This window comes from Armigeres subalbatus, chromosome 1 (assembly GCF_024139115.2).
Source record: "Armigeres subalbatus isolate Guangzhou_Male chromosome 1, GZ_Asu_2, whole genome shotgun sequence".
In the NCBI taxonomy this organism is placed as follows: Eukaryota; Metazoa; Arthropoda; class Insecta; order Diptera; family Culicidae; genus Armigeres; species Armigeres subalbatus.
In genome coordinates, this window is record NC_085139.1 from 306843025 (window position 1) to 306856476 (window position 13452).

Here is a 13452-nt window from a genome sequence, read left to right on the forward strand (position 1 = left end):
GAGGAGTAGGGCTTGCCCAAAGTGTGACAATCCATATAAAAATTGCTTGCTTCATACAAAAAAATGTGACATAAGGGAGGGGGGGTTGACAATAGCAAATTTTAGCGTTACGTAATTTATGGATCTTTCCTAGGAGTCTGTCTCCACATAAAGCATATCGGTTACGGTCGCGGTTCGCAACCTTTTTCTTCAGAGGTACCGCTTCGATCTTTTGCATTAATTGAGGTACCCCCTCTCGAAAATCGGTTTCCAATCCTCTTGAAAACATAATTCCGAGCCCTTTGAAGAGAAGCACCTTTCAGCTTTTGAATCCCTTTAAAGTAGGCTTCCGAGCCTCTTGAAGGCGTTTTTCGAGCCACTTAAAAGGAAGCTTCCTTTGCATCTTGAAAGGACGCTTCTGAGCCTCTTGATAGTGTGTTTCCAAGTCTCTCGAAATAAAAATTTTGAGCTTCTTGAAGCGAGGCTTCCGCGCCTCTTAAAAGGAGGCTTCCGAGCCTCTTGAAAAAGGGCTTCCGAACATCTTGAAAAGAGGCTTCCGAGCCTCTCGAAAGGAACGAAAGAAGGATTCCGAGCCTCTTGAAAGGAGGCTTTTGAGTTTCTAGAAAAGAAGGCCTTTGAGCCTCTTGAAAAGATGCTTCCGAGCCTCTTAAAGGAAAAGGCTCTACCTGGGTACTGCGGATAGAGCCGCTTTTCTGTGCTCAAGCGAGCAGAGGGATATTTTGAAATCACTCCCATAAACAAAATTATTTTGCAGTTACTTGACTGTCAAACATTTCCCGCTCTTCGAATTTCTCTTTCCACGCTGCATGAAAGCGCACAAATGCGCTAGACTCTACATGACTTTACGATTGTTTACATACATTCATGCTCCAATCAGCTGCTGAATCTCTTGAAATTTCGTGACGAGTGCTTTTTAGATGCATTCCCACTAATTTTCCACTCGAAATATAATGTGAGAATATTTGTTACAAAGAATACAAAACTCAAACAAAATTTATTTTTATTTTTTCCCAAAAAAATAACAATACTTCTCAATATAAGATCAGAAACGAACATAACCACAATCTTCAATGTTTGGCTCCGGCACAATAGAAAATTTTGGCTTCAGTTTGACAACCAAATCGATTCTATCCGCACCACCCAGGGCTCTACAAAAGAAAGCTTTTGAGGCTCTAGAAAAGAAGGCTTTTGAGGCTCTAGAAATAAAGGCTTCCGAGCTTCTTGAAAGGAGGCTACCGAACCTAGTGAAAGGAGGCTTTTGAGCTTCTTGAAAGGAGGCTTCCGAGCCTCTAGAAAAGAAGGCTTTTGAGCTTCTTGGAAGGAGGCTTCCGAGCCTCTTGGAAGAGGCATTTGAGCCACTTGAAAGACGGCTTTTGGGCCTCTTGAAAGGTGGCTTTTGAGCTTCTTGAAAGGGACTTTTAAGCTCCTTGAAAGGAGGCTTCCGAGCCTTTTGAAAGAAGGCTTCTTTGCCTCTTGAAAGGAGGCTTCCGAGCCTCTTGAAAGGAGGCTTTTCAATCTCTAGAAAAGGAGGCTTTTGAGCCTCTAGAAAAGAAGGCTTTTGAGCTCCTAAAAAGGAGGCTTCCGAGCCTCTAGAAAAGAAGACTTTTGAGCTTCTTGAAAAGAGGCTTTCGAGCCTCTTGGAGGAGGCTTTCGAGCCTCTTGAAAGGAGGTTTTTGAGCCTCTTGAAAGGAGGCTTTTTAGTTTCTTGAAACTGACTTTTGAGCCTCTTGAAAGGATGCTTCCGCGCATCTTGAAAGGATGCTTCCGAGCCTCTTCGAAGGAGGTTTTTGACCCTCTTGAAAGAAGGCTTCTGAGCCTTTAAAAATAATGCTTCCGAGCCTCTTGAAAGGAAGCTTTTGAGCTTCTTGAAAGGGACTTTTGAGCCTTTTGAAAGGAGGCTTCCGAGCCTCTTGACAGGAGGCTTTTGAGGCTCTAAAGAAGGCTTTGAGCTTGTTGAAAGGAGGCTTTTGAGCCTCTTAAAAAAAGGCTTCCGAGCCTTGAGAAAAAATGCTTCCGAGTTTCTTGAAAGGAGGCTTTTGAGCTTCTTGAAAGGGACTTTTGAGCCTTTTGAAAGGAGGCTTTTAAGGGCTCTAGAAAAGAAGGCTTTTGAGCTTCTTGGAAGAAGGCTTCCGAGTCTCTTGAAAGGAGGCTTTTGAGCTTCTTGAAAGGGACTTTTGAGCCTCTTGAAAAAAGGCTTCTGAGCCTTAAGAAAAAATGCTTCCGAGCTTCTTGAAAGGAGGCTTTTGAGCTTCTTGAAAGGAGGCTTTTGAGCTTCTTGAAAGGGACTTTTGAGCCTTTTGAAAGGAGGCTTTTGAGGGCTCTAGAAAAGAAGGCTTTGAGCTTCTTGGAAGAAGGCTTCCGAGCCTCTTGGAGGAGGCTTTTGAGCCTCTTGGAAGGAGGTTTTTGAGCCTCTTGAAAGGTCCGCGTAGCTTAAAAGGATGCTTCCGAGTCTCTTGAAAGGAGCCTTCCGAGCCTCTTGAAAGAATGCTTTTGAACTTCTTGAAAGGAGGCTTTTGAGCTTCTTGAAAGGAACTTGTGAGCCTCTTGAGAAGGCTTCTGAGCCTTTTGAAAGAAGGCTTCCGAGCCTTTTGAAAGGATGCTTTTGAGCCTCTTGACAGGAGGCTTTTGAGCTTCTTGAAAGGGACTTTTGAGCTCCTTGAAAGGAGGCTTGCGAGCCTTTTGAAAGAAGGCTTCTTTGCCTCTTGAAAGGATGCTTCCGAGTCTATAGAAAGGATCCTGAAAAGAGGCTTCCGAGCCTCTTGAAAGGAGGCTCTTTGAGGGCTCTAGAAAATAAGGCTTTTGAGCTTCTTGAAAGAAGGCTTCCGAGCCTCTAGATAAGAAGACTTTTGAGCTTCTTGGAAGGAGGCTTCCGAGTCTCTTGAAAGGAGGCCTTTGAGCTTCTTGGAAGGTACGCCTCTTGAAAAATGGCTTCTGAGCCTTAAGAAAAAATGCTTCCGAGCTTCTTGAAAGGAGGCTTTTGAGCTTCTTGAAAGGGACTTTTGAGCCTTTTGGAAAGAGGCTTCCGAGCCTTTTGAAAGGAGGCTTTTGAGGGCTCTAGGAAAGAAGACTTTTGAGCTTCTTGGAAGAAGGCTTCCGAGCCTCTAGAGAAGAAGACTTTTGAGCTTCTTGAAGGGAGGCTTCCGAGCCTCTTGGAGGAGGCTGTTGATGTTCTTGAAACGAGGCTTCCGAGCCTCTTGGAGAAGGCTTTTGAGCCTCTTGAAAGGAGGCTTTTGAGCCTCTTGAAAGGATGCTTTTGAGCCACTTGAAAGGAGGTTTTTGAGCCTCTTGAAAGGAGGCTTTTGAGTTTCTTGAAAGGAAGCTTCCGCGCAGCTTGAAAGGATGCTTCCGAGTCTCTTGAAAGGAGCCTTCCGAGCCTCTTGAAAGAAGGCTTTTGAGCCTCTTGAAAGGAGACTTTTGAGCTTCTTGAAAGGAACTTCTGAGCCTCTTGAGAAGGCTTCTGAGCCTTTTGAAAGAAGGCTTCCAAGCCTTTTGGAAGGATGCTTCCGAGTCTCTTGAAAGGATGCTTCCGAGTCTCTTTAAAGGAGGCTTCCGAGTCTCTTGAAAGGATGCTTTTGAGTCTCTAGAAAAGGAGGCTTTCAAGCATCTAAAAAAGAAGGCTTCCAAACCTCTAGAAAAGAAGGCTTCCGAGCCTTATGAAGGAAGGCTTCCGAGCCTCTCGGAGAAGGCTTTTGAGCCTCTTGAAGGAGGCTTTTGAGCTTCTTGAAAGGGACTTTTGAGCTCCTTGAAAGGAGGCTTCCGAGCCTTTTGAAAGAAGGCTTCTTTGCCTCTTGAAAGGATGCTTCTGAGTCTCTAGAAAGGATCTTGAAAGGAGGCTTTCGAGCCTCTTGAAAAGAGGCTTTTGAGTCTCTAAAAAAGGAGGCTTTTGAGTCTCTATAAAAGACGGCTTTTGAGCTTCTTGAAAGGAGGCTTTCGAGCCTCTTGGAGGAGGCTTTCGAGCCTCTTGAAAGGAGGTTTTTGAGCCTCTTGAAAGGAGGCTTTTTAGTTTCTTGAAACTGAGTTTCTAGGATGCTTCCGAGTCTCTTGAAAGGATGCTTCCGAGTCTCTTGAAAGGATGCTTTTGAGTCTCTAGAAAAAGAGGCTTTCAAGCATCTAAAAAAGAAGGCTTCCAAACCTCTAGAAAAGAAGGCTTCCGAGCCTCTTGAAGGAAGGCTTCCGAGCCTCTCGGAGAAGGCTTTTGAGCCTCTTGAAGGAGGCTTTTGAGCTTCTTGAAAGGGACTTTTGAGCCTCTTGAAAGGATGCTTCCGAGTCTCTTGAAAGGATGCTTCCGAGCCTCTTTGAAGGAGGTTTTTGAGCCTCTTGAAAGAAGGCTTCTGAGCCTTTAAAAATAATGCTTCCGAGCCTCTTGAAAGGAAGCTTTTGAGCTTCTTGAAAGGGACTTTTGAGCCTTTTGAAAGGAGGCTTCCGAGCCTCTTGAAATGAGGCTTTTGAGGTTCTAAAAAAGAAGGCTTTTGAGCTTGTTGAAAGGAGGCTTTTGAGCCTCTTGAAAAAAGGCTTCTGAGCCTTGAGAAAAAATGCTTCCGAGCTTCTTGAAAGGAGGCTTTTGAGCTTCTTGAAAGGGACTTTTGAGCCTTTTGAAAGGAGGCTTCCGAGCCTTTTGAAAGGAGGCTTTTGAGGGCTCTAGAAAAGAAGGCTTTTGAGCTTCTTGGAAGAAGGCCTCTAGAGAAGAAGTCTTTTGAGCTTCTTGAAAGGAGGCTTCCGAGTCTCTTGAAAGGAGGCTTTAGAGCTTCTTGAAAGGGACTTTTGAGCCTCTTGGAAAAACGCTTCTGAGCCTTAAGAAAAATTGCTTCCGAGCTTCTTGAAAGGAGGCTTTTGAGCTTCTTGAAAGGGACTTTTGAGCCTTTTGAAAGGAGGCTTCCGAGCTTTTCGAAAGGAGGCTTTTGAGGGCTCTAGAAAAGAAGGCTTTTGAGCTTCTTGGAAGAAGGCTTCCGAGCCTCTAGAGAAGAAGTCTTTTGAGCTTCTTGAAAGGAGGCTTCCAAGCTTCTTGGAGGAGGCTTTTGAGCCTCTTGAAAGGAGGCTTTTGAGCTTCTTGAAAGGAGGTTTTTGAGCCTCTTGAAAGGAGGCTTTTGAGTTTCTAGAAACGGACTTTTGAAAGGAAGCTTCCGCGCAGCTTGAAAGGATGCTTCCGCGCCTCTTGAAAAGATGCTCCCGAGTCTCTTGAAAGGAGGCTTTTGAGCTTCTTGAAAGGGACTTTTGAGCCTTTTGAAAGGAGGCTTTTGAGGGCTCTAGAAAATAAGGGTTTTGAGCTTCTTGGAAGAAGACTTCCGATCCTCTAGAGAAAAAGACTTTTGAGCTTTTTGAAAGGAGGCTTCCGAGCCTCTTGGAGGAGGCTTTTGAGCCTCTTGAAAGGAGGTTTTTGAGTTTCTTGAAACGGACTTTTGAGCCTCTTGAAAGGAAGCTTCCGCGCAGCTTGAAAGGATGCTTCCGAGTTTCTTGAAAGGAGCCTTCCGAGCTTCTTGACAGAAGGCTTTTGAGCTTTTTGAAAAGGACTTTTGAGCCTCTTGAAAGGAGGCTTTTGAGCTTCTTGAAAGGAGGCTTCCGAGCCTCTAGAAAAGAAGACTTTTGAGCCTCTTGAAAGAAGGCTTTTGAGCTTCTTGAAAGGGACTTTTGGGACTCTTGAGGAGGCTTCTGATCCTTGTGATAGAAGGCTTCCGAGCCTGTTGAAATGATGCTTCCGAGTCTTTTGAAAGGAGGCTTCCGAGCCTCTTGAAAGGAGGCTTTTGAGGCTCTAGAAAAGAAGGCTTTTGAGCTTCTTGAAAGGAGGTTTCCGATCCTTTTGTAAGAAGGCTTCCGAGTCTCTTGAATGGAGGCTTCCGAGCCTCTTCAAAGGAGGCTTTTGAGCTTTTTGAGAGGGATTTTTGAGCTTCTTAAAAGAAGGGTTCCGATCCTTTTGTAAGAAGGTTTCCGAGCCTCTTGAAAGGATGCTTCCGAGTCTCTTGAAAGGATGTTTCCCAGTCTCTTGAAAGGAGGCTTCCGAGCCTCTTGAAAGGGTCTTGAAAGGATGCATCCGAGCCTCTTGAAAGGAAGCTTTTGAGTCTCTAGAAAAGGAGGCTTTTGAGCCTCTAGAAAAGAATGCTTTTGATCTTCTTGGAAGGAGGCTTTTGAGCCTCTTCAAAGAATGCTTCCGAGACTTTTGAAAGGATGCTGTCGAGTCTCTTGAAAGGACTTTTGATCTTCTTGAAAGCAGGCTTCCGAGCCTCTTGAAAGAATGCTTCCGAGACTTTTGAAAGGATGCTGTCGAGTCTCTTGAAAGGAGGCTTTCGAACCTCTTGAAAGGAGGCTTCCGAAAAGAAGGCTTTTGAGCATCTTGAAAGGAAGCTTCCGAGTCTCTTGAAAGGAGGCTTCCGAACCTCTTGAAAGGAGGCTTCCAAGCCTCTTGAAAGAAAGCTTCCGAGCCTCTTGAAAGAAGGCATCCGAAAAGAAGGATTCTGAGCTTCTTGAAAGAAGGGTTCTGAGCCTCTAGAAAAGAAGGCTTCCGAGCCTCTTGAAAGGAGGCTTCCAAGCCTCTTGAAAGAAGGCTTCCGAGCCTCTTGAAAGAAGGCTTCCGAAAAGAAGGCTTCCGAGCCTTTTGAAAGAAGGCTTCCGAGACTTTTGAAAGGAGGCTTCCGAGCCTCTTGAAAGGAGGCTTCCGAGCCTCTTGAAAGGAGGCTTCCGAGCCTCTTGAACGGAGGCTTCCGAACCTCTTGAAAAGAGGCTTCCAAGCCTCTTGAAAGGAGGCTTCCGAGCCTCTTGAAAAAAAGGCTTCCGAAAAGAAGGCTTTTGAGCATCTTGAAAGGAGGCTTCCGAGTCTATTGAAAAGAGGCTTCCGAGCCTCTTGAAAGGAGGCTTCCGAAAAGAAGGCTTTTGAGCATCTTGACAGGATGCTTCCGAGTCTCTTGAAAGAAGGCTTCCGAAAAGAAGGCTTTTGAGCTTCTTGAAAGGAGGGTTCTGAGCCTCTAGAAAAGAAGGCTTCCGAGCCTCTTGAATGGATGCTTCCGAGCCTCTTGAAAGCAGGCGTATTTTCGTATTTTCGCATCTCCCCGTTAGTTCCTCATCCCGGGAGAATTCTCGTCGCGTGTAAATTACCCTCTTCATCATCTGATAACCAACTGATTGATAGAGTCGCGCGGCATCTGTTATGGGGTGCAATACGATGTTGTTTGCTCCGGACAGAACCGATACGTCGAACACTGATTGGCATACAGAAAGAGATAATCCACAAAAAATCATTAGGGCTCTGCGCCGATATAATATATAAAAAGCAGCGTTGTCCAAACAGAGGCTTTTGAGTTTTTTACAGTAATACCGTTTACCGTCGTGCGGGGCTTCTTTTGACAAATCGGGGGCTATTTTGGACATTTTGAAACAAAAATTACAGCGTGATTTACTATTAAATTGTCGTTATCATCGATCGAATGTCTTGTTGACAGTTGAATGACCACTTTCTGTTTCAAATTTCATATTTTTTTATTTAGTTTTTCTATAAAATCAAAAATCCAAAGTAGCCCCAGAGTTAAAAGAAGCCCCGGTACTGTTGATTTTGAGCATTACCAATCATCTTTCTGTCATTTTCGATCTCGAAGTCATATTTTAATTAGCGAAAACTTCTCTCTGTTAGTCTTTCGCTTCTCTTACATAAATAATGGATGGAACGGAAAGAAAAACATCAAGTTTTGATACATGATATTTGGAAGATTTTGTAAAAAAATTACTTTGGCTGCACTGGCGACCACCTCGTCAAAGCAACCGACAAAAAGCAACAAGAACAAGGCATTCTCAATTGAGTTGTCACATACTATCCTAGATTCAGCCGGGTGGAGATCGCTTCATGGTGCTCCGACGACCCGAAGCCGGTACATTCAAGCGCCACGATCTACTCAACTGGTCCCCGGCGATGGATCTAGCCTATTCCGATTAACTTATTTTTGCACTTGAGCCATTCGGCTTAACCGTTGGCCCGGCTTGGACTTGACATGACTTTTGTAACTCAACCTATCGTCGAGCATCACCCCCAATTGTTTATGAAATCTTTTGGAAGTAATGCAGCCGCTAACTCTTATCGTCGCCCCCTGCTACCGATCTGCGGTTGTTGACGACTATTATCTCCGTTTTATGAAGCGCCAACAGTAGCTCCTTGCTGCGCAACCATTCCTCAACTAGACTGATCGAATAGGCTGCAGTCAATTCGATCTCCTCGATGGACTCTCTGTACATGGCCATGGTTATGTCATCGGCGAATCCCACTAACTTGACTCCTGGCGGGAGCTTCAACCCCAGCACGCCATCGTACATCACGTTCCACAGCAACGGATTGAACCACTGCGGGATACCTTCTGTGATTGGTCTGGATTTGCCTGTAGCTGACAATGTGACCGTGGTAGATCTTACACCGTAACACACACCACGCAAAGCTGTCTTCCCAGCGTTATGGGGGATAAGTAGGCCATAATGAAGGAATATTGTCCAAAATTGTTTCAAACACCTAAAGGTAATAATCCAAACATATCCACTTGTATTTAATCTCTCGACCACACCCTGATACGAAATCTAAATTACTAATCATTTACCAGCTTTGTCATGCTTTATAACTAATGGCAACAAACAACCGACTGATACTAGTTCCATTGTTGCTAATCGCAATCACAAGAAAGCAAGTCACCAGATACACCGCTGGCGGAAAACAAGTGCTTCGAAATTGATTGCCAAAATGTTATTTTCGTTTGACAGCATGACCCGACTCGCCTGAATAGCTGATAACAGCTTTCTCGTTGGCAGGCGGCTGTTCTCACAATTGCTGTATACTTACTTTTGTCAGATGAAGATCCCTCAAATCCCGAACCTTTCAATATTTGTGATATTATGTTGGCCCAGAATATGATGAATGATGCAGCGTTGCTCCTAAGGTTCCAGCATTGAGATCCGCTGAATCACTGTCAGTTCTCACGATTGCTCTCTATTTCAGTCATATTCCTTGATACTTTTTTTCAAATAATAAAAAAAATTGTATATGTTACGACTCCGGTGACTGCGACCCGTGCGGTCTCAGTGGCCAAACAAAGTGCTCCGCATTATCGCGCTCTGGTTGGACGAGGATGGCGCTTCCGAGGCAACGAAAACTGGATCGATCCAGCCAGTGCGGAGGCGCAAATCTACCCCCCGTATAGAAAAGTGCAAAAAGTCAGGACAGAACTGCGGCGGTTGCGACTGTCTGCTAATCGGGAGCAAACTCGGCGAAATCTCGGTTTTTCTGTGATTGATGAACTACTGTTGAGAATGGCGGAGGCGATGAATGACGCACGTTTGTGTGTGCATATGCCTCGGTTATTAATTGCTGCGAATGATTATGACGTGTTACGTAACAGATAACGGAGGATGACGGAAAAGTGGTGTCCATTCTGGGTGAATGGAACTCACGAGGGAAAGGATGTATTATGATAAAAGAAGTAGGCAAGATCTTCTTGATGATCTAGAAGACTAGTCCGAAATAACTGCAATCGCAAAGATCTCAACGGTGAAGAAGTGAGAAAAAGTGGGACATAATCAGAAGAAAACCAGAGAATTGTACATGTTTAGTTTTTTACACTATCATGTAATAATTTCTTAGTTCAGGAAAAATAACTTTACTTCAGTCCCAGAAAGGTTAAAAAACAAATTGTTTTCATTCCCAAATACATTCTGTTTATCCACCCACTTGCGTCACTGGGTTCCATTAATTAAAATGATAGCGGAATGTATCTTCAAGCTGCAACGACAATTTCAAATTTACTTATCACCGACTGCCGACACGCCTTCTTTCGTATTTTCGCATCTCCCCGTTAGTTCCTCATCCCGGGAGAATTCTCGTCGCGTGTAAATCACCCTCTTCATCATCTGATAACCAACTGATTGATAGAGTCGCGCGGCATCTGTTATGGGGCGCAATACGATGTTGTTTGCTCCGGACAGAACCGATACGTCGAACACTGATTGCAATCTTTCCGTGGACACTATCAATGAAGGGGGGTACTGCTATTGCGTTGGTGTTATGATTTTCTATTGTGAAATCGAATGATTCAGAAAGAGGCGCTGTAGTCTGTAAATAACTCAAACTGTTTACGTTCAAGTTAATCTAGCTTTTCCAGCTCAATGTGATCTTCTATCTATAGAACGAAGTTTTCCAGTCGTAGCTTCATGTTGTTTTCACAAAATATTGCTGACAATTCGTCATAAAACTGTGGAAATTTTAATATGCAGGGGTGGATGAGATAAACAATAAGATATATAAAATCGAAATAACATAATGGATCCTCAGGTTTTTTGGCTAAAAGTTTAATCAGAGTCACGCTTACGATCTAATAATATTGCCAAATATTCTTATCACAATCGTAATGAAGTATTAGCATCCCGATTCTTACTGACTATTCGTCAACTGTTCAAAACGAACGTGCTCAGATGGCCCAGTTTTTCGAACTTTCTTCTGTAGCGCATGCACTGCAAATTACCTGCAGGTTGGAACGGATTTTCTAAAAAAAACTTCGCGTACAGCACATTGTTGCGAAATTGAAACAGGCCCCTCGCATAATATATAGAATCAAGATCGTTGTTTTCAAACAAACATCGCTGTCGTCATATGTATGAGCGATGGAGCAATGTTTTGCTAAATAAGTTGCTTATTACGTTGTTTATTGACAGGTTCTAGTATAAGTCTAAGTCTATTTTTGTTTAATCGCTTCGATGAACAATGATGGAATGATAATACCCCCTTTTCATCGAGCGTCTCGAACTCTATTTGTGTTACTCAGAAGTCAGCCCAGCTTTAGCATGAGGGCCAATAGTGGGTAATACAATTTCAGTATATAGTGATATAAAAAGACAGCTGTTCATGAATTCATGTTGTTGTATTTTCTATAGTTAAATGTTGTCTTACAATTTTAACAGATTTAGGGTTAAGACAGGCATTTTCGTCCTTTCGTCATAGCTTCGAAAACTAATAAACGAGACTTTTTTGCCAAACCACGGATACCAAATCGTAAGCTCAGGAGAAACGTTCTGATATACACAGGATTTTGTTTTTACACGATTTTTTTTTCGCTCGTATTTTTGATCGTATGACTTCAATTTGCCACCAAACTCTTCGCAACATGTTTCAAAAAATCCAGAATAAATCAAAGAAAAATCACATGATAATTAATATACGTTTAACATTTAGGATGAGTGGAAAATTGAGAAAATGTAAATCGCGTAAAAACAGAATCCAGTGTAGTGGAGTTCTAGCAAATGGAGATTGCTTTGGTTGGTTTTAGCCCCTACGGCGATGGACGGAAATACCTGCCATGTCCCTATTCTTAGTTTACAATTATTTTTTTTTCATTTGAAGGTAATCGTGTTAATTGAAGAAATCATGTCTGATGATTTAATGCCATTGATTCGGGCGGAAGCATTGCAATCTTTTGGAGGAAGCTTTTCAATGTTTTTATGGATGTTTTCCAAGCTTCTGGTGGAAGGTCTCCATGCTTCTTGTGCAAGCTTTTCGAGCGGAGGTTTTCCAAGTCCAAGTTTCCGGTGGAAACTTTCGCAGCTTTTGACTTTCAAGCTTTTGTAGGAAGCTTTCCAAGCTGCTTTTCAAGCTTATAGAGATACCTTCCCAAGCTTCTGTAGGAAGCATTCTAATCTTCTGGAAGCTTTCCAAGCTTCTGTAGGAAGCTTTCCAAGCTTCTGTAGGAAGCTTTCCAAGCTTCTGTAGGAAGCTTTCCAAGCTAATGTAGGAACCTTTCCAAGCTTCTGTAGAAGGCCTTCCAAGCATCGGTAGGAAGCTTTCCAAGCTTCTGTAGGAAGCTTTCCAAGATTCTGGTGGAAACTTCCCAAACTTCTGGTGGAAGCTTTCCAAGCTACTGGTGGAACCTTTCCAAGCTTCTGATGGAAGCTTTCCAGGCTTCTGGTGGAAGCTTTCCAGGCTTCTGGTGGAAGCTTTCTAAGCTCCTGTAGGAAGCTTTCTAAGCTCCCGTAGGAAGCTGTCTCAGCTCCTGTAGGAAGCTTTCTAAGCTCCTGTAGGAAGCTTTCTAAGCTCCTGTAGGAAGCTTTCTAAGCTCCTGTAGGAAGCTTTCTAAGCTCCTGTAGGAAGCTTTCTAAGCTCCTGTAGGAAGCTTTCTAAGCTCCTGTAGGAAGCTTTCTAAGCTTCTGTAGGAAGCTTTCTAAGCTCCTGTAGGAAGCTTTCTAAGCTCCTGTAGGAAGCTTTCTAAGCTCCTGTAGGAAGCTTTCTAAGCTCCTGTAGGAAGCTTTCTAAGCTCCTGTAGGAAGCTTTCTAAGCTCCTGTAGGAAGCTTTCTAAGCTCCTGTAAGAAGCTTTCTAAGCTCCTGTAGGAAGCTTTCTAAGCTCCTGTAGAAGCTTTCTAAGCTCCTGTAAGAAGCTTTCTAAGCTCCTGTAGCTTTCTAGCTCCTGTAGGCTTTCTAAGCTCCTGTAGGAAGCTTTCTAAGCTCCTGTAGGAAGCTTTCTAAGCTCCTGTAGGAAGCTTTCTAAGCTCCTGTAGGAGCTTTCTAAGCTCCTGTAGGAAGCTTTCTAGCTCCTGCAGGAAGCTTTCTAAGCTCCTGTAGGAAGCTTTCTAAGCTCCTGTAGGAAGCTTTCTAAGCTCCTGTAGGAAGCTTTCTAAGCTCCTGTAGGAAGCTTTCTAAGCTCCTGTAGGAAGCTTTCTAAGCTCCTGTAGGAAGCTTTCTAAGCTCCTGTAGGAAGCTTTCTAAGCTCCTGTTGGAAGCTTTCCAAGCTCCTTTAGGAAGCTTTCCAAGCTCCTTTAGGAAGCTTTCCAAGCTCCTGTAGGAAGCTTTCCAAGCTCCTGTAGCAAGCTTTCCAATCTCCTGTAGGAAGCTTTCCAAGCTCCTGTAGGAAGCTTTCCAAGCTCCTGTAGGAAGCTTTCCAAGCTCCTGTAGGAAGCTTTCCAAGCTCCTGAAGGAAGCTTTCCAAGCTCCTGGAGGAAGCTTTCCAAGCTCCTGGAGGAAGCTTTCCAAGCTCCTGGAGGAAGCTTTCCAAGCTCCTGGAGGAAGCTTTCCAAGCTCCTGGAGGAAGCTTTCCAAGCTCCTGGAGGAAGCTTTCCAAGCTCCTGGAGGAAGCTTTCCAAGCTCCTGGAGGAAGCTTTCCAAGCTCCTGGAGGAAGCTTTCCAAGCTCCTGCAGGAAGCTTTCCAAGCTCCTGTAAGAAGCTTTCCAAGCTGCTGGAGGAAGCTTTCCAAGCTGCTGGAGGAAGCTTTCCAAGCTGCTGGAGGAAGCTTTCCAAGCTGCTGGAGGAAGCTTTCCAAGCTTCTGGAGGAAGCTTTCCAAGCTCCTGCAAGAGCTTTCCAAGCTCCTGTGAAGGCTTTCCAAGCTCCTGCAGGAAGCTTTCCAAGCTCCTGTGGAAGCTTTCCAAGCTCCTGCAGGAAGCTTTCCAAGCTCCTGTGGAAGCTTTCCAAGCTCCTGGAGGAAGCTTTCCAAGCTCCTGGAGGAAGCTTTCC

The 13452-nt window shown here is 44.1% G+C and overlaps 1 protein-coding gene across 1 annotated transcript in view; it reads left to right on the forward strand.

The window, feature by feature from the left end:
• LOC134207880 (partitioning defective 3 homolog) overlaps positions 1–13452 on the forward strand; it is a 449770-nt gene that overhangs the window by 292686 nt on the left and 143632 nt on the right. The window lies entirely within an intron of this gene.